This window comes from Rattus norvegicus, chromosome 16 (genome assembly GCF_036323735.1).
Source record: "Rattus norvegicus strain BN/NHsdMcwi chromosome 16, GRCr8, whole genome shotgun sequence".
In the NCBI taxonomy this organism is placed as follows: domain Eukaryota; kingdom Metazoa; phylum Chordata; class Mammalia; order Rodentia; family Muridae; genus Rattus; species Rattus norvegicus.
The window spans coordinates 78574923-78596657 of NC_086034.1; the positions used below are offsets into that span (position 1 = coordinate 78574923).

A 21735-nucleotide genomic window follows, 5' to 3' on the forward strand; every position below is an offset into this window, starting at 1 on the left:
AATTTTTCAATGGAAATTCGAGTAAGGATGTCAGATTGAGAGAAATTTCCAATATATCTGTTTCTATGGGCAAAGGGGAATAACTCTTCTTATGAAATTGACCCCATCATTCTGTAAGTGAATTTGGAATGAGTCATGTACCACTTTATTATTACAGGTAAGGGCTACAGGAGTCCAGCCTGACTGTGTATCTCAATGGTCACAGCTAAATCAAAACATTCTTTCATGATGTTTGTGCTTATTTAAAATGCATGTTTGTGCAAAATGCACTGCTATTGTATTGTGTTGAAAACCCAGCCTGAACACTCTAATTGCTAGCTGTTATGAAGTAGCTGGAGATACTGAGAGCCCTCACAGTCTGCACTTGGGTTGTGGTTTGCCCTGAAGTTATCTGTATTTTGATGCTAATTCCACTGCCCCAAGGACAGCTGCCTAGTCAAGGACTCAGAACTCAGATGACTTCACCAGAACCACCTCCCCATTGAATTTGTAAATTACAGGTGAGGGGCAGGTACAAGATAGAAGGAGGCCTGTCATTGGAGGAGAAGGAAGGATGGGTGGGAGAGAAGTCTGAAGGAAGAGGAGGAGACAAGAGAGAAAGGAAGAGACAGGAGGAAGAGAGAGGCAGAGAAGCCATGGCAGTGCAAGATGGCAGGTGATGTTAAGATTCTGCTCTGTGTATTTACAGGTTGTTATTAATGTTCTCAAGGGATGGATGGTACCAGGCTTTGTATGTTTAAGTGGGCAATTATATCTTATCAATTGGGTCAAAGATTATTGTGTTGTGTGTTCTTTTATGTGAGGGTTTGAGTATAGGAAAGTGTGTGGCTGGGATGTGTTTCCGCCAAGATATCTAGCAGATATCTTGGGGCACTGTGCTGCGGACCAAGCCGGTAAAAGACAACTATAATTATTTATTTATTATATTTTTACAACAACACACCCAGGTTTGACCACACCAATCAACACACTGTATTGAGTGACTGTGGTGAGACAGTCCTTGGGAGAGGTGTGTGCTGGCCTACATCCTGTGAGCATGTGATCTGAGAGGGCATAAGTTCACACCCTCTGCCCAAGAGAAGGAAGACCTATCTTTTTGATGCCTTCTCGCTTCTCTTCACATGTAAGTAACATGCTCACATTCTGCAGTAACATTTCTTTGTCTTGTTTAATGCAAAATCAGTTATCAGAGCAGCGAGCTGGAAACAGGAAGCGACTGATTCTGTAGTTGTATTTCAACCATACTCTGAAAATCCCAAAGGCCAACTAGATAAATGCACCAAGTGGGTGACTGTGCTAATGAGCTCTGCCTTGCAATCTATGGGAAGAAATGACGTAGCTAAGTCTGTCCACAGGGGACATATAGAGTAGAAGGATGCAGAGCCTGTGGAAGTCCATGATAAATCTCTACCAATAAAGTTGTATGGGTCCTAGCGAAACAAGTGTGTTGAGTTATCATCTGTCATTAAAATGTGTTTAAAATATAGTTCAGACTCAGGGTAGGTATACAGTTGACACCCACATTCATACTGTTACTTCTCCAAGATGGAGATATATATTATTTGTACTTTAAGCAGTCCCTCCATAACAGTTTGGCTTATGCCAGAAGCTTATTTGCTTATTTTTCTAAAATTAGATGACCAGTGATAACAGGTGATTATTTCTCTTCAGAATAGAACAAAAAACTTATCACAAAACCAACTCTGTGTCAAGCAACTTCTAATGAAGAAGAAAACATTTTAAATGCCTGAAAAAATAAGACAGCACTTAGGAGTTCTATTACATTGTCACTCATTGTACTTCGAAGGTCTATAATCATTCAAACATGAGAAAAGGAGTCAATTGGATCATCGACATCAAAGCAGCAGGCTGGAGTCTTATCTGTTGTGTGTTTCAGGCCAATTATCTTTTAAGTACATGTTTACCAAGGTGCAGAGTGCTAGGCCTGCAATGAGAAGAGGAAATGTGGAACAAATGGTCAGATCAGAAAAGGGTCTGAACAGGGAAAGGTCCTCATGCTTATCAGAGCCACACTGCCTAGGCAGCTGCTCAGAGTACCGCACAGTGTTTTACAGCAGAGAAGACAGGCCTGTCAACAGTTACAGAAATGTAACTACTATGTGTGCAGAACTTTATGAATCACCAAAGTGTACACAAAGGTGGTTAAGGAAGTGCTATAACATTGACAATCAGGCCCCGTGTATATATTATGTGTACATGTGTTCCTCATACACCTTTCTGAGAATGATTTCAGCATAAAAAGAGCTTTCTTTTTTATTGGATATTTATATATTTACATTTTAAATGTTATCCCCTATCCCAGTTTTCCCTCTGGATCCCCCCATCTTATCTCCCTCCCCCTACTTTTATGAGGGTGCTCTCCCACTCACCTACCCACTCCCACCTCATTTTCCTGGCATTCTTCTACACTGGGGCATCCAAACTTCACAGGACCAAGAGCCTCTCCTTCATTTGTGCCCAAGAAAGCCATCCTTTGCTCCATATGCAGCTGGAGCCACGGGTCCATCCCTGTGTACTCTTTCGTCAGTGGTTTAGTCCCTGGGATCTTTGGGAGGTCTGGTTGGTTGATATTGTTGTTCTTCCTATGGGGTTGCACACCCCTTTAGCTTCTTCGGTCCTTTAACATCTCCATTAGGGTCCCCATGTTCAGTTCAATGGTTGGGTGTGAGCATCCGTGTCAAGAGTCATATTGATACAATCAAATAACTAGCAGGTGATTTTCCTGCTTCAGATTATTATATAATCAGCGACAGATTTACCCTTATTAAGCAATTATGTAAGGGAATTCATTTTAGGAAAGATTCCTGGTATTAATATGCTTTTTGTTATTATTGAACATATATAATAATTAAGTAGTAGCCCACCCCTTTGGAGCAGATCTCTGCAAATCTATGAAGATGTACTGTCTTGTAGGGATGCTACGTTGACAAATAGATGACTTTTTAAGTCTTAACGATGATCCTATAAGAAGTTCTAAAATTATATCAGTGATTATTAAACTCTTTTATGGTGGGACTACCATTAGATCCTTTTCTGTTAGTCAAAACTGCAATGTGAACTCTAACAGTCTCCTACGTGTCACCAGTTAATTTCTCTTAGATGGTAACCAGACTTTCTCCTACTCAGAGCACATTCCAAGAGCTTGTAAAATAAGTAAAAGGAAACTAATGATTTATTGTAGGTGCTAGGACAGAAGATAAAATATTGACTAGGTTTATTTATACAAAACTTCACTAATAACTTAGTTATAGTTTTAAACCTTCAGTGAATCTGTGGAGCTGAGACAGACTGTGGATATTTAGTTAGATAATTACTCCTAGTAGATATGCATGTAAACATTTTCTATTGTAAAATTCTATTTCAATTTATGATTTGATTTTTTTATGTGAACTTGTGAACTTTTAAACATGTGTTCTGAAAGATGTTTGTTTCACTGTTGAGGACAAAGAGAAGAGTCAGAACTGAGCTGAGAGGAGAGTTGAGAGAACAGAGCTGAGGAGAAGTTTTTAGACAGAACACTTTTTAGACAGAACTGAACCCAAGAAGAAGTTAGAAGTATAGGCATGGCATTAGGAGAAAAGACATTGAGAGTAAAAACATTATTGTGACATCAGAGCAGGAAGAGAGAGAGCAAGATTAGAAGGAGAATGCAAGGTAGAATAGGTTAGAGACTATAGGTAACATAAAACCTAAGAGAGCAATGTGCACAATGTAGAGGGAAAGAAGAAAAGAGAAGCTGCAGAGAGAAGGGACAGGCAGGCTTCTCCTTACCATGGGGCAGAACAGGTCATTTCTTAATAACAAGGCAGGCTTAGTCTTATTAAAAGGAAGAAAGCTTTTTTTCTTACACACTTGTGTTTAATTTATTTAACATTAAAAGGGTAGAAGCTTTTTTTTCTTTCACTATGCAATAAAGATTGGAGCTCATGTTTCATCCAGAGTGAGTTCTTTCTTTCTGTACCAGTGCTTGGTCTTTTGCTCCAAATGCATATGTAAGTATGAGTGTGTGTGTAAGTATGTAATTGTGAGAATGTATGCAAGGTGGGCCAAACTCTTGAGAGTGGAAACGTATAAATGCACATTTGTGAATCTGTATATGAACTTATGTGAGTTTATGCATATTTGCCTATGTAATATTTTTTTTCCTTCTGCAAGTGCTATTCTCTTCTCTTGGTTCAATAGAAGTTTATTGCTCCTAACTTCCCCCTAGCCCCACAAGCAAGAGGCATCTGGACAAAAGGGAAAAGTCTCTAGTAATTAATCCTTTACTTTATCTCCTGTTGCTTTAGAATGAGGTGCTAAGTGCCAGAGACTACAGTTTCTGGCTTCAGAGGAACACAGAAGTCACATCAGCTACAGTAGTAAAGTAACTTAGACCTAAATAAGTAAACTTTTTATTATTATACAGCAACCCTAAATATCTCCTAAGACAAGGTCTTACCCTCCACCAATGCTCTTCCACCTCCACTATCTCAAGAAGAACTGACAAGACAGAAGACCTCCGCCAGGGCTTCACCCGACTCCTCGCACATCCCTGCACATCCACCTCTGTATTTGTCAGGTTCCGGTAGACCCTGTCAAGAGAAAGCTATATCAGGCTCCTGTCAGCATGTATTTCTTGGCATCTACAATAGTGTCTAGATTTGATGTCTATATATGAGATGGATCTCCATGTGGGCAATCTCTGGATGGCCTTTCCTTGAGTCTCTGCACATTTTGTTCCTGTATTTCCTTTAGCCAGGAGCTGTTCTGGGTTGGAAACTTGGAAATGAGTAGGGGAGCCCATTGTGGTAAAGAGTTACTCACACACACTTAACCCAGAAAGTAGATTGAGAAAATGTTGCACATGTAAAACTCAGTTGAAAATCCTGGCTGTAAAGATAAATATAGATGAATAACAATGAATAGAAACAAAGTGAATTTGTCTGGCAACAAAACATTTCAATTTGGCTTTGAATTCCATGTAGCATTTAGAAATGAAACTACCAATGGCTTGGAAGGATTGCATGATAAAGGAAGTTCTGGCCCAAGGAAGAAAAATATTAATATCATTCAAGGCAAAATTAAGGAGGGAACCATTACTATCTGATGAGAACACAGCTACATATTCATTTAAAAAACCTCAAATGGGCATAAAAAATTGAAACTATATGCGGTACCTATGGTAGAGAAGGAAAGGGTCCCAGCAGGGTTAAGCACCATATTTTGTGATTTCAACAATTTCACCAGGGTGTTCAGAGCTCAGTGTTTTGATTTGAATGTGAGCTATCCTCCATAGTCTCCTATGTTCAAACACTTGGTTCCAGAGCACTTCTAGGGAGAGAACATTGTGGGGTTCACTAGTGGTAATGACAGAAAGGAGGAGTTGGACCTGGGGAGGGTGTTAACTTTAATTTAATCAATCAGTCATTCCTGGAGGAAATGTTCACAGATAAGTGAGAGCAACATTTGCCATTAACCAAAGTGGAAACAATGTATTAGCAGTCTGCCTGCTGAGTTCCATGTGTGGTGTATACAGCAAAACAGTTCTCCTCAGGTGGAATCTATGTACAATAGCAGCAAACCAAGAAAAGGAAGGCAAAATAAATCTAAGCTACTGGGCAAAGATGAAGAGGAAGTTTATTTTATTTTGGGAAAAGTGTGAACTATAGGCCAAACTTATAGGTATCAGCCTTCATAGGATTGATTTTTCGTTTTGTTCCCCTCTGTTTTTGTTTTCCTTCAGAGTCTCTCCCCAAGTGGCCACAGGACTAGTGATTTAGAAAGGCTCACTGGAGCATGCAGGGGCTCAAGCACAGATTTAACACAGTTCACAGCTCATAGAAGGTCACATTTAAATCACTGTTAAGTGCGTAATATTTCACTGCAATAACTATTTCAGAGGCCAATGAAAAGACAGTGAATTACTGCTAAACTATTTTGTCAGACTGAAATGAAGATGCCTGACAACTGCATGTGTTAGCAAAGATGCAATAAAGTACACATTTGCACACAATGATTATAAAGCCTTCACTCACTATATCCCCCAATTGGAAATAGTCTACAGAGCCACCTCAAGGTAAATCAGTTAGTGCAGCAGGATTTATCCGTCTAATGAAGGGGACTAGGGATGTTAATTCAATAGATATAGCAAGCAGAGTGATTCCATATAATTTATTCATATAAAATTTTAGAAAATAGGGACAACTTCAACAACAGTGAAGTCCTCATTTGCAGATTCAGAGGGTAAGATGTCTGTGGATGTGGAGCAAGTGGCCTCTTCAGGATTTTGTAAATGCTCTGGGCTTTTGTATTGTTGTGAGGCTTTGTGGACACCCGCACCATCAAGGCTTCACTGTCTTCAACAAGTTCAACAGGTGCAGCCTCTTATACTTGAAGGGGAGAGAAAGGTAATTTAAAACTATGAACTTAATGAGGTCATAGAGGCATTTCATGGTGACGATATCAGGAACCTTCTCTAACAAATAATAGATACCAAACCCAAGATGTGTTTAGAAGCTCTGTTTAAAATTTTGATGTGATGTGATTATTTGTATATAAACTGGTATCTAAAACATGCTAAATTCAAAGAAAAGCCTGTTATTGGTAGGAATCAGAAAAAATGACTTCCATAACACAAAGAAATACAGTCAGGAATAAATGACTTAAAATATAAGAAGCCATGTTGAAATCTTGAAATATACTGAGTACAGTTACTTCTAATCAAAAGAGAAAAACTTCAAGAAAGTAGCTCATTTTTAGAGTTGAATGATAGTGTAGAGGAAAGGTATCAGATAGGATTCAGTTAAACCACTGAATGAAAGGAAATGAACAGAGAAACAGAGGAGATGTGAACTATGTGAATATTAATGGTGTAAGTGGTAAAGGGTCTGAAGGAGGTTGAAGAAGAAAGTAATGAATAAGAGAAATTGAGCAGAAAGGAAACAAAGGAATGTCATCATAAGTTTATTATTCAAACATTAATAAACTAGTAAATACGAATAACTACCCACAGCCTTGAGATGAGTAGTACAGCCTTGATCAGTACTGTTTAGTTCTGATCAAAATGTCAGAGAACACTGACTTGTCATACTGCAACCTCCACCTGGTGCCGCCATCACAATGTGAAACTACCAGCGAGCAGGGGAGTAAGATGGCTCCATGAGGAAAGGCACTTGCCACCAAGCATGATGTCCTGAACTTGAATCCCACAGCAAGGAGGGAAGAGAGAATGGACTCACACAGGTTGTCCTTTGACTTTCTCATGCATACCTACTCATATAAGCACACAGTAAATAAGATAATTTAGCCCCCCCCAAAAAACAGTTATATTGCAAAGGTTGATAGAAAGACTTTGTTGAGATCATCATGAAACCTGTCCAATTCACTGGGCTAGACTTCACCAAGGAAACAGTAGACAGTTGTGCTAACTGTGACATTTAACTTCAGTTCATCACCAAAGCAAGCTGAGATTTTCTTAGCACTGAAGCCAAACAGGAAGATGAATGTGATGAGTTTATTTCCAACATAAAATTAACTTCAACATCTACTGTCCTGTGATGTTTGGAATTCAAGAAAATGTCACAAGGCATAAGCGATGATAGGGAAAAACAAAGGTCGGTCTGAGTAGGACGGGTCATACTTGTAATCTCAGTACTTAGAGGTAAGAGATAAAAAGATACATTCAAGGCTAGCTTCTGCTACAACATGAATTCACAACCAGCCTAGGATCCTCGAGACCTTGATCAAAAACTGTAAACCAATAACAGCAATAAGGTTGTGAAGAACTAAGGTAATCATCACAACGACCTTTGACCATGATATAAATGTTAAAATAATCACCAAGGGTAACAAACTTGGGACAACAACTTAACAGTGTAACGTGTGAAGTGTACTATGAGACAGAGTGATATTCTGCAAAGCCTTTGCTGGGCTTATGAGATTTCACAACCTGTATATAGAGTTAATTATCCACACTCTCAATGTAAGTTACCCAAACATACAGAAAAAGACAAAAATACACATACGTACATAATGCCTACCAAGTTAAACAGCCTGTAAGGGCTATATATCAAGAGATGTAATGTGTAAACACAGAGACAAAGTAGCCCAGAGGAAACATTTTCAGAACTGAACACATGATTGACATTTAAACACAGATCAAAGTCCCATGAGTATTAACAAAGTTAAGTAACATATCCTACCAACAGGAAAAGCAAGCAGCCACAATATGCCTATGGTCTGACTGATGATGGACAGGCGGTTGTCAGGTAATGTGGAGGAAACAGTTACAAGTACACACAGTCACAGGAACTAGGGCCACAATTAAAGTTTACATCAAACCTATGCAAACAAGAAGACAATTGTTAACAGTCTGTAAAGAACTCAGGAAACTATCAACCCTGAAAAAGAAAACACTCTATAACCTAAATGACTCTGTGTGTGTGTGTGTGTGTGTGTGTGTGTGTGTGTGTCTGTGTGTTGTATGTTATTGGTGAGCTCAATATTGTTACAATATCAATTTCAAGTAATATTCAGAGTACTGCAAAACTGACGAAAACCTCAGTAGAAAAAGCATTAGGATACAAGCTGTTTCAAACACTAGAAGAATTTACAAAGGATCTATTGAGTCAAAACCAGATGCCAGAAACAGATGTAAGCTTCCCAAACTACCCGCTTTTGTGATGTAGCATAAAGCTAACGTAAATGCAAGAATACAGTATAGGAAAATAAACTTCTCTGAAATTTAGGGAAAGGTGTATGTCCAGGTTATAGTGAACGATGATGCTAAAGTCCGTGAGTGAAGACATTTATTTTTAATCAGTTGGTGCTGTTTGAGAATTGGATATGCTTAAAAAATAACTCAACCTCAACCCCTCACGTTACAGATAGAAATATGCTCAAAATATGGATGTATAGATTTACATATATGATATAAGCACATGAACATATATGTATTATTAACAAAAATTGTCCCCATTATCCAGATGTGTAAGTTGTAAAAATAGATTGAGAAATTGTAAAAATAAATAGCAAAACTCTTGTGGTCTTAGCATACACAGCCTTTCGTCTTTAATCTCGGTTATAATCTTCCTACTTAAAAGAGAGTCTTTTACATTGACTTTTAATTAGAGTGCATTCCTTTTCAGAGATGTTTGAGTTATTTTCTTAGTGGTTGCCTGGGAGATTACAGTTCCGATCTCAACTTCAAACCATCTCATACAAGTTTTGAGTAATATAACTTAACTCGAACAGTAAAAGGGATCTTTTATCAATATAGTACCAGGTGCATTAGTCTACTCTGTGTCTTTGTCATAAAAATTACATATGTAGGTGTTATGATCCCATAAATACTGTTTTACAATCACTGCTTTATGCAAATGATGCTGAAATAAGGGAGAACTGGGTGCTTTTGTTAATATTTTCCTGCGTGGTTGGTTATGTTACTTGTTCTCAGTACTTCATGTGGGGCACTGTTTATTTTAATTGACCTCTCCTTGTGGTTTGACTTTATGGAAGGCTGTTCATGGCATTGCAGACAGTGTTCCGTGTTCTCCTCCCCTTTTCTTTCAGTGTTTGAAGACTGGGCAATTTCATTTCTCCTGTTTTCTGAGTCACCATTTTTCTTGTTGGTTCAGATTGACTGCTGAAGTTCTCATCTGTGTGGGCTATTGACGGTTTCTCTGTGCTTTGAGGTTATTTCCATTTTGTATTCCATTTGGTGGGGTAGTATTCACACCCTTCTCATCATTCCCTTCAAGACAATATCTATAGTTATTCAAACATGATTAGAATAACTGGTTTAAATTATGTATAGAAAGTCCAGGCTGTGCTTTCTCAGGGGCTATTAATAATTATATGTTTCTTTCTATATTTATTTTCCTTGTTTCCTCACATGATAATACAATTCCTTGAATCTGTTCCATTGACTGGTTGATTTTGAGGTAAGCTTTTCCTTTGTATCTTTGACTGGTCTGGAACTCTCTCTATAAACTACATTGGCCTCAAACTCATAGAGATCTGTCTTCTGAGTCCTTAGAATTAAGACAGTCATCAACCCTCTCAACTGTATCTTTATGTTTTAAACTAAATCTGTATGCTTTAAATAGTCTGAAGAGGCAGTCTAGAAATCAGTTTTGCCTTACCAAGATTTATGACTTGTGGCTGTTTTGCTGTCCGTTGGCCTTTCTGTCTTTTATAAGGTGTAGTGAGGCACACCCTTGAAAAATGGCTAACTAGAGGCTTTTTTAAGCAGTTAGGACTTGGGCATCTACTCTTCCTTGCTGAGAGTCAATGCTTGTTGCTGACATCTTCTATGTTCATGCAGGTCCTAGCTTTTGACTAAGCTTTATGTTTCTAGTGCATAGCCTCAGCAACTGTGTAGGTGACAAGGTATACATGTTCAAGACACTTCATGCATCTTTTGGAAGATCTTTAGAATACCATGTTCCAACTGGTATTTGTCTCACAGAGCTGTGACATTAAATGGTCCCATTGATTGTATTTGGAAAATTCTTTGGGGCCTGTATTTTACTACATGGGGTGAGCACCCTGCCAGGCCAAATCATGCTTGCTTTTCTAGTGTTATGTATTGAATTGTGCTCTGCAAAATCCACATATAACAGGTCAAACTTCCAACACCAAAGTGTATGACATTATTTAGTAATAGTTCCTTTGAATTTGAATCAAAATGATATACTTGGGTTGATCATAATTTTGTCTGATTCCTGTTCTTGTGAGGTGAGGAAATTTAGACCTGCAGATAAACCAAGAAGTATACACATGCTCAGAGGTATGTCCTTAGAAGGACATGAGAAGAATCTCCTGCAAGTACAGTAAACTGATGACTTTGAGAATCAAAGCTGCTAACACACTGACCTTGGACTTCTAGTCTTCAAAATAATTGAAATGAATTCATGCTGCTCACACAGTCCAGTCTACTATGTTTGTCTTTTTAATTTTTATTTATTCTTCCCTCATATATTACATTCTGAGTGCAGTTTCCCCTCCCTGCCCACCTTTCTACCTTTCCTTTTCCATGATCCACATACTGTTTACCTTTATCTCAGAAAAGAGAAGGCCTTGCTGAGGCATCAACCAAATACAATGTAACAAGCTACAATAAGACCAGGCACATGTTCTCTCATCAAGGCTTGACAAGACAATCCAGTATAAGGAAAAAGGTCTCAAGAGTAAGCAAAGAATCAGAAACAGTCTCCACTCTCACTGTTAGGAATCCCATATGAACACTGAGCTATCCAAACACATCATATATGCAGAGGACCTTTACAGGATCCCTGGTCTCTCTGAACCCACTTGAGTACCAGTCAATTGGTTCTGTGACCCACATTCTTGTGGTGCCCTTGATCCTTCTGGCTCCTCCAATCCATCCTCCCTCTCTTTTGGAAGCAACGTAATAAGTAAAGGAAATTAAGGGAATTAAATTAGAAAGGAAGAAGTCAAAATATCACTATTTGCAGATTATATAATGATATACATAAGCAACCCCAAAAATTCTACCAGGGAGGTCCTGCAGCTGACAAACACCTTCAGTGAAGGAAGTGGGTCCGAGATTAATTTAAAAACACAAATAAAAAAATCAGTAATTCTTTTATATGCAAGTGACAAAGCCACGAGAAAGAAATTAAACAAACAGAACCCTTCACAATAGCCATAAATAATATAAAATATCTTGGGATAACTCTAACCAAGCAAGTGAAACACTTGTATGATCAAGTCTTTGAAGAAGGAAATTGAAAATGGTATCAGAAGAGGAAAAGATCTCCCATGCTCACGGATCTGTAGAATCAGCATCGTAAAAATGTCCATCTTGCCAAAAGCCATCTACCAATTCAATGCAATCCCCAACAAAAATTCCAGTACAACAGGTTACAGACTTTGAAAGAACAATCTTGTATTTGTTACAACAGCTACAGCAAACTGATACAGCCGGCAGAGTTATATCCAAGCAGGAATGGGCATTTGGAAAGGATCCAAATCCCACTGGCGGTTCCTGGAGTACAGAGGAAGTTAGATGGCACAGTCACTTGTCTGGAAGGGTGCTGACTTTCAAGGGAAGAGGACGTATGGCACGCACACTTCTTGGCCTAATATCCTTCTATTCTCCAGGTTTGCAATCTGATCTGAAGAAAATCACCTCCCCTTTCTTGAAAACCCTCTGCACATGCTTGGAGTCCTAGCCCCTGTAGTAATGTGAGCCAAAGAAACTGTGTTGTCTTTAAGCATCTCATCTGTGATTTTATATGATAGCATCATAATATGAACTAAAATTTTCTGCTTTCTCTCTTTTCTCTGCTCCTGGTTTCAGTAAGCCCAGGACCCTTCATTAGTGTAGTCTGACTTTGAATACACCATATACCTCATGCTGGCCTTGAACTTGAAACCTTTATTTCTTCATCTCCAGGGTATTGGGATTACAGGTACCTCAAGCTTCACTAGATTTCTAGTGAGCAAGAATTCCCCTGGTCTTTAAATAGATCATTGAAAACAACACTCACTTGTCAGGCTTTCCCCCTACATTAATGCCACACTCAGAGTTGCTTACGTTTCATGGAAGGAATGAATGAACTCAAAAACAAAACAAAACAAAAACAAAAACAAAAAGAAACACAAACAAAACAAAAAAAACCAGAAAACAAAACAAAACAAAACAAAAACCCTGGATGACACTGCTGGTATTAAAGATGAGAATGAAGGCAACTAAGGGATGCTCAAGTCTCAGATCATGTCAAGAGACAGGACAGAGCGTCACCATATACTACTAAAGTTAGTTTCTGAGTTATTTGTGTCTTACGTATTTCTGATTTATTTTTGAGATATGCGTTATGAGTGTGTTTATTCGAAGACACCTTCAAAGCCACATGGAACAAATTTCCACATTAGATAACACCTAGACTTCAGGTGAAAAAGCAATGCTATTTGCTGTCATCCTTGTAATGTGGGATATGGACTAGTGATGCAAAGGAGATTGTGCAGGTGTGGAGAATGACCTGAATCTTGCTTTGGTGGGTGGGGAGCTCACCGACTGCACAGCCACTTTCTTGTGCATGTAAATGTGAAAAATGATAAAAAGGAAACAAATAAGTATCATGTATATTTCATTTTTAAACAGTGTTTTTTCTTAAAATATTTGAAAAAGGACCTTACTGTGGCAATCTGATTCTGCCCCATGTCTGCTGAACAGTCGTTTGTATACAGAGGGAAATGGGCCAAAGTAGATCTTTCCTTCTCCCTGCTGTTTATTGGATAAAAGATTTCATGGTGTAACCTAGCCTGGCTTTGAGCACACCATGTGTCTCAGGTTGGCCTTGAACTCACAATCTTTATTCTTTAGTCCCCTGGGTATTGGGATTACAGCTACCACAAGTCTGGCTGGATTTCTAGTGAGCAGGAATTCCCTTGGTCTTTAAATAGATCATTGAGAAGAGCACTGACTGCCAGGGTTTTTCTCTTACACAATTGCCAACAGAGTGAGTTTCCAACACTCTGAACCCTGGAGGCTTTGAGCATTTCCTCTAATCTCCCTCTTAGTCAATGCTCAGTGAGTGTGAGTGACAGACACAGACAAAGCAGGCTTCAGATGCTCTGAAGGGTAGCTGTGAGCACTGACTAGAGAGGGAAGCTGGAAGCAGCAAGTGGCTGCCATTCAACATCCTCTGCTCAACAAAAGAAAAAATAAAAAAAAGATTGAAACATGAAACAAGACTCTCCTTTGTGTGTGTCATCTTCAAACCCTTTCCTAAGCATCTCCAAGATGTCATTCTGCATGATTGAACCACTTTCTGCCTCCCACATTTGCTTCCTGTGTGCTTAGTTACCTTTTTATCATCAACGTCTACAACCTACACATCCTGGTAGTAAGCTGGACCTCGGAGTCCCCAGAGTTCATGTTTCCTTTTGCCTCTGTCATCTGCTTTCCTGCTTGCTCAGCCACAGACCATAAAGCAGACCTGTTTTACAGGAGTCACACATTGCCCTTCACGATGACATATTCAAACTGTGGAAAGTAACTGAACATTTGCAAAGATTCCATCCAGACTTACCTGGCTTCTGTGAGGTCTGTGCACCATAATATCTGTGCTTCACAAAGCTTTCCCAGGAGGGCAGTGTTCTGTGCTCTTCTCTGCTGTGACACACACTAGGTTGGCTGTCTCACTTACCCACTTTTATAACTTTCAAGTCTTGATATTTTATAGGGAAAACTTAGAACAAGAACCAGAGAACGGTTTACTTTTGCTCTAGTTCCTACTACTTTGAACACTTGCTAAGAAGGGTTAATGATGGAGTGTGAATTCTTATTTTCTTTCTGTTTCACACACACACGCACACACACACACACACACACACACACACACACACGCACGCACACACACACACACACACGCACACAGAGAGAGAGAGAGAGAGAGAGAGAGAGACAGACCGACAGACAGATGGATGGACAGACTCTATGAGCATGTAGTGCCAGTGGAAACCAGAAAAGTATATCAGATCTCCTTAAGCTGGAGTTACAGGACCTTGCAAACTGCCTCACATGGACTGGGAACCAAACCTGAGTCGTCTTTATGAACTTTAGGTGCTTTTAACCTCTGAGCCATTTCTCTATTTCTGGCGTGTGAAGTAACTTTTTCTGAGATAGTATAGCTCTTCTATTCCCCCTGGCCTACTATGACCACCCATTGATGAATATGGCTTCATAGTGCAACAAGGAACTACAGTGCGCCACAGTGATTGCCAGATCTACAGCAATGGCGATGGTCCTCTTAACTGCACTAACAGAAAGGAGAGGGTCTCCAGGTGATTCCGCTGAGCACTGCTGACCCAGTGATGCTGCTGGCCATTCTTCTCTGCCTCCCATCTGTTTTGGTGTTTGTGAGTGCTAGAGTACATAGGAAAGTTAGGATACAACTTCGATGCAGTCAGCACCCACCCACAATGAGAGAGAGCTTTTTGATACTGTAGCAGTTCTGAGTCACCCATTGTCTCAGTCAGAGTTTCTATAAACATCATGACCAAGAAGCAAGCTGGGGAGGAAAGGGTTTATTCAGCTTACACTTCCACATCGATGTTCATCACAAAAGGAAGTCAGGACTGGAACTAAGCAGGTCAGGAGTTGATGCAGAGGTCATGGAGGGATGTTGCTTACTGGCTTGCTTCCTCTGGCTTGCTCGGCTTGCTTTATTAGAAAACCCAAGATCACCAGCCCAGGGATGGCACCACCCACAATAGGCCCTCCCACCCTTGATCATTAATTGAGAAGATGACTGACAGCTGGAGGCATTTCCTCAAGGGAGGCTCCTTTGTCTGTGACAACTCTCTGTGTGTCAAGTCGGCACACAAAACTGGGCAGAACACCCATGTTTCCATAATTAACCAAGTAAGCACTATAAGTTCATTGGTTCTACAATTTGGATTTGGGTAGAACTTTTCCTTTTTCCATTATAAGTGCCCTAGCTGGGATATACAAGAATCTCTTCATCTTTTTTCCAGTAAAAGTAATTCCACACTTAGCCATTTTTTTGGGGGGGGGTGGAGCAAATTTCTGCTCCTCCTAAATACAGAATTGTTTGTCTTTTAGTGATGCAATTTCTTCTGTGGATAACTGACCCTAGGTATATCAAAAGATAATGAATTCAGATTACATCTATGTCTTGCCTGAGCTTTAGTTTCCTCATCGGGAGCATGAGGATATAAATACCTTTTCTCTGTGGATCTGAAGGTGATTCTGAACGTTAAGTTAAAGCAGGTGTCATTTCTAACACCGTAGACATAATCTGTTATCATGGCACAATTATTGTTATTTTATTGTTGTCTTTATATTTGAAGTGTATAATTTAAGTGTAAGTTGTAATCTTCAGTCCAGTTGTAGTTTTGAGTTTAAAAGTAGCAGATTGGGCCTCCCGAAAGTTACCATCATTGCATTCACTGGTGAGACTACTTTCTCTCGCATTCAATCTGTCCTACTGGGACCATTTACCCGTCAGTCATGCTAAGCCTCTTTTGGATTTTAGAATCATTTTTTAAAAGCCATAAAAGGCTCTTGTACAAATCATGTAAAACTGTTGTTCTGACAACATAAATGTTCTGTGCATCAAAAACCACATTAGAATTATCCAAGCGGCTATGAAAATGCATTCCAAAGAGGAGCCGTAATGTTTTGATAAGGACCCCCACCACAGTGAAAAGCATGGGTGTGAGTGAATCCCAGAACATCAATGCTAATGAGCTCTGGAGGTGTTTGTCACCACCAGGCAGCAAGCCTGGGGTCCAGGTCACAGGTAGGGGACTTTGGAGAGACAGCTATTTAAATCCAGCCATTGCTCACTGTGCATTTTCAAAAGGCATCTCTCTCATTGCATGTAGAAATTTAATTTAATAAAAATAATTACCCTTTTATATTATAATTTTATTATTTCATGGTAGTTCACCATATTTCTGTATTTCTCTGTATGTGTATGTGTGTGTGTGTGTGTGTGTGTGAGAGAGAGAGAGAGAGAGAGAGAGAGAGAGAGAGAGAGAGAAAGCGAGAGAGAGAAGAAAGAGAAGGGATGTGGAGGCTAGAGATTGATGTTATCTGTCTTTCTCTGTTTTTTATTTTTATTTTTAATTTTAAATTGCATTTATTTATCATATAATATATATGTATATTTAGCATATAATACATACATATATATGTTTGCATGCATGTGCATATGTGTCACTGCCCACATGTGGAGGCTAGAAAACAACTTGTAGGAGTTGGTTCTTCCTATCATGTAAGTCCCGTGTAGGTCTTGTCGGAAGAATCAAACCAGGGTCTTCAGAATTGGTGGCAGGGACTTGTTCCAGGTGATCCATCTCACAGATCCCCCACTTCATTTTTGAGACAGTTGCTTTAACTGGCCATGCAGCTCTCAGGTCTCATTGAAGCTCGATGGCCACAGACAGCCTCCTGACTCTTCCCTCCCCACTACCACTGAGCTCTCCATGTGTAGCTTTAATGTGGGTTCTGGAATTGGACTCAGGGCCTCCTGCTTGAGCAGTGAGTGCTTTATCCCCTGAATCACCTTTCTAGTTCAATTCTCAGTATTCCTGAAAGCGCCTTGATCTAGCCATATTCTAATCGTGTGGATGTTCTTTTCTCCGTGTATTAATTCCGCGACAAAAGGTGATTATTCATTCTCAAATCAAATTTCTCCATGCAATGGTACAGATGCCAATTGAAGAGTCATAGTGAACAATGGCTATTTGTAAATATTCATCTTTCTGTAGTTCCCTACCTGTGGCCTGGGCCCAAGGTTTGCTGCTTTGTCATGGTGGGCACCTCCATAGCTCACTGTCGTAGTCATAGTCAGGTGAATAACTACATGACCTAGAAGAGCTATGCCTATTGCAAGTAGAAGCTGTATGGGTTAAGGCTCCCACAATGCAAAGTGTTGTGACCAGTGCTCGCTGAATCAAACCAGGGTCCATTCTGCAGTTCTGACTGCTCTTGAGGATGCTCAGTTGCAGCCTTGGAAGTCCTTTCTAAGGCCAAATGACTGAGTGTCTCATTTCTCCCCCAAACTCAGCTCTAGAAAAACCTGCCATGGACCCCACTCACCAATTTACTGACCGTTGAGCATTTCCCAATAAAACTTGCATCAGTTGAAAATAGCAGGCAACAAGTAAACAATTTCAGTAAATTAACAATATGTTTTGTTGTTGAATAATGTGTTTTTATTGATCGGTGATAGGTAGGCGAAAACCAGTGCAAGTCAATAGTGAGGCCATTTTCATAAATCAATGTCAATTTGTGGCTTATGTTTCAGTTGGCTCCCACCAAACCCCAAAACTGATTTTGAAATTGTCCAAGCACAGTGAATTTCAAGGCGTGAGGCATGGAGCACAATGGACACTGTCTAGTACATGGAAACTCACAGTGCTCTCTCACACACAATGCTCTGGAATCCTCAAACCACTTATTACTTTTAAATCAGAAAATCATATATTGTTTTAAGTAAGTTTACTATTTTTGTCTTGGGACACATTCACAGATACCTTGGGCTATATGTGACTTCTCAGGACACAGGCTGGTTATACTTGTGAGATGATGAAATTTAAATTAAATGTTAATGACTTGTTAAGATTATTAAAATGCCATCTCTAGTATCTAGCTTTCCAAGTCTCTCATCTACTATTAGGTACCAGTTTCCAGAGATATTCAAAATTCCTTCTCATATAAAGTTAGAGCTAATGTGGTCATTGTAATGAGAGAGTTGGATGGCATATAACATATTTCAGGGTAGTTATATGGCTACAAGTGATTTGTTTCTATTCCCTTCACTCTGTGAGAAGTGAGGTACTTGACATCTGTTATATCAACACTCAGTTACTGATACCTGGAGTCTGACTGTGTAGATGCTTGCCTTGCATATCTTGATCCCTGAGAAGAGGATGAGGAAGGGCTAAGCCGTCAAAAATCTCAGAGGTTCAGTTGGCATAAATGTGCTGCTGGGAGGACTCTGCCAATCCTAAAGAACTTCACAAAATCTACCATTTTAAGGTGAGCATCCCATCCTACCATCCTGCACAGTATGGAATTTCCTCTTAGCTTGAAGCCACTTCAAAGATACATGAATAATCTCCTTGGGTTTTTGTAACAAACATAGGTAGCCTTACCCATTTGCCTCACAGGAAAACTTGCATTGGGCACATTGTGAAGAAAATATGAACAAGATATTGTCACATTGTCACAAAGAACAAAACTTTTCCGATGCTCTTAGTGACATCCCTCAGTCTCCTGTATGGGACTCTGTGTTCCATACAAGCAGATAAGGTTCATGTACTGTTGTTATCATCCAGGGGTACCATAAGAGGAGAATGGTAGACTCAAGACTTTTTATTTTTGACAAATCTTACTTTGTAGCAGTTTGTCATGAAGCTCAGTGTATAGACCAGGGTAGCCTTTCAAGATAGTGGGCTACAAGGGGTTGGGGATTTAACTCAGCCATAGAGCGCTTGCCTAGCAAACACAAGGCCCTGGGTTCGGTCCCCAGCTCCGAAAAAAAAAGAAAAAAAAAAGATGGTGGGCTACAAGCATGCATTACCATTCCTGGCATGAATCTTCAAAGATTTTGATATTAAGAAACTCTGAAGATATTTTCCTGAAAGATGGAGTCTAATGTATTCATATTCTATATTCTTGGTGGTCAGATCTGAGTGTCTGTATTACAAAGCAAGCCTCCCTGAGACACTCTTGGCTGGCAGTTTATTCCCAGCCTAGTTGCTCACATTTCTAAAATTTCTAGAACTCTTCATGTCTCAGCACTAAAACTTCCCATGTCTTGGGCAATTTTCTTCTGGGTCTGAAGTCTTAGTTTGGGAAGATGAGTGAAATTTGGAGAAGGAATCCACAACCCATATTGTTTTCCCCAGATAAGATTTGGAAGCCTCATTGCCTTTTGGCAATGGCCAGGCACAGGTGTCATCCTCTTGTGTTCCGTGGTTGCTGTGACTGCTCACATTTCAACCATAGGTTTTGGCAGCCACCATCTACTGTTTCCCCTGTGTCCATTCATTGGTATTCAGCTGAGGGACATAAAGTGTATCTGAATCCCCAGTCTTAACAGCTCACCTGTGAGGTGGTTTGATTAGTGACTGAACTTTGTGTTGCAATGTCAATTCAGTTTGAACCTTATAGGTTCACAGCCATGCACATTTGAATTCTGTTGCTGGTAATAAGAATGACCATGATCCCAAGCTTATATGACTAGAACATTACCGAAAACAAAGTATAAATGATAGTAGAAGAAGACAGGGACTTAACCAGGAAGGAAACCAACCTCAAACAGAGCAGTCTTCACGCTGTCTAGGTGAGGGTGTCTTCTTATTCTATGTTGCCATATCAATGCTTTGGGAGTTAAAGCAATAGAGAGTAGAAGGAAGGGGATAAAAATAGCACCATTGAACTTCAGTGGGTGTTAAAGTTGGGGTTCTCTATAGAAAAGAGATGGCAAAGAAATTTGTTGTATTAGGTTACATAGACAACCTAGGAAGTTTAACAGTGACTGTCTACATTCTAGAGATGTTTATAACCCATTGAAGCTCATAAGATGCATCATCAGTCCCAATATGGCAATATAGGTGTAGCGAATACTCGAAAAGCATTAGTCCAGGTCTGAAGTCTGAAGGAGGTGACTTCTAATGTCCATGAAGGAGGAGGACTGCAACATCTGAAACAACAGGGCAGATGCACTCATATCTTAGAAGCAAGGATCATCAGGTTTCTCCACACCATGCAACTCCCAAAGCTTCTGTCCAACCTTGAAGAAAGCACATTTACTCCTCAGTAGATTCTCCTGAGGATGTGTCTTCACAGGCCAGCCCAGTGTATCTGAACGACCCCACATCCCATCAGGTTGACAACCAAGATGAACCAATCATCAAAGGTGCATGACAGCAAGTACAGTTCAGCCCTTAGTGTGTACTAAGTACGTTAAAACACCATTCCTAGGGTTCTATGTCTAGAATTAAACATAAATATCCAAAGGAATGATGTTCAGAAGTTTTTCTTTTTCATATTTTTCCCTCTAAGTCAGTATTCTAGTACATATTAAAAGAACTTTTGAGCCAGAAAGAAGCTGAATTCCATTTTTAAAGTTGTTTTATCTAGATTTTTACCATCTTAAAGCCAGACAATTTAAAATTTTCATCTCTATTTGGATTCCTGATGATAATAGGCGCTTTCTTTGGCAGAGCACTCATCAATTTGCAAAGTACTCTATTTAAATGGTAGTGTTTCATCTTCACATCAACCCCTTTGCATAAGGAGCTCAGAGCAAAATATTTAATATTCTGATTTTTCAGGATAGGAAGGCTATGTGAGGGGTTGTGGCTTGGGCACAGTTTTTATTTACAATTCAAATGAAGAGCTGAAATGTGGCTCCCTTCCGAGATAAGAACTTATGCCATGTCAGTCCTGTGGTTTAGCAGTCCCCACATTCCTTACCAGAGGAAGACAGACTGCTGACATGTGCCCTCTCCTTCAAGAACTTTTAATGGGGTGATGAAGGCAGAGAGGCGCACAAGTGGTGCTGCTGATGGGCAGGGACTGCAGTTCCCAGTGTCTGCCCTAGGCATCTCCTCTTTCTAGTCTGATACTAGAAGCAGTTCTGAGTCTGCATTTGGGTTCGGCACTCTGCAGAGCTGCTCTTCTCACAGGTGTCTGTGGTGTCTCTTTCTCCTGTCCTTCCACAGCTGACAGGGATTTATTTTTTCGTGGAATGTAAGATAAAACAATGAAGTTCTTACTATCACTGGAGCCTATCCAACTATGGCTTTAAATTTCTCACTGAGAGACATTCAGCAAACTTTATTGTTTCTTACAATTTTTGGTAAGAGGAATCCAATTCAAAGCATATTGTATGCTCAGTTTGATGGAAGCCAGGGTGGGTCTTGATCGTAACTGATAAAGGTGAGTATATAAATAACTCGAGTGCATCAGATCGCCAGTGAGAGAGGAAACACTGGAGAGGTGTTCTCTATCTGTGACTTGTGTGCTTGTAATTGTTTCCCAGTGCTGTAGTTTAAGTCCAGCAACATGCAAGGCAATCACTCCCTTTCTGAGCTAAGTCCTAGCCCCTGGCACTTTCTATTATTTATCCTTTTTGTTTCTTTTTATGTAATGTCTAATATGCCCCATCAAAAACCAGTGCTAATCTCCACCAACTTTTTCTTTCTAAACCATGTTCTTAC

General features: G+C 39.8%; 1 long non-coding RNA gene across 4 annotated transcripts in view; it reads right to left on the minus strand.

Annotated features, from left to right (window-relative positions):
• The window catches only part of LOC108348424 (uncharacterized), a 64750-nt gene extending 50722 nt beyond the window's left edge, over positions 1 to 14028 (minus strand). For 2 of the 4 annotated variants that reach the window (XR_005495061.2, XR_005495064.2), the window contains exons 1-2: positions 13839 to 14028; positions 4463 to 4595 (exon numbers count right to left, since the gene is read on the minus strand). This is a non-coding gene — a long non-coding RNA (uncharacterized LOC108348424). The remainder of the gene's footprint in view (positions 1 to 4462; positions 4596 to 13838) is intronic. The other 2 variants (XR_005495062.2, XR_005495065.2) reach the window with 2 other exon arrangements.
• Positions 14029 to 21735: the final 7707 nt, after the last annotated feature.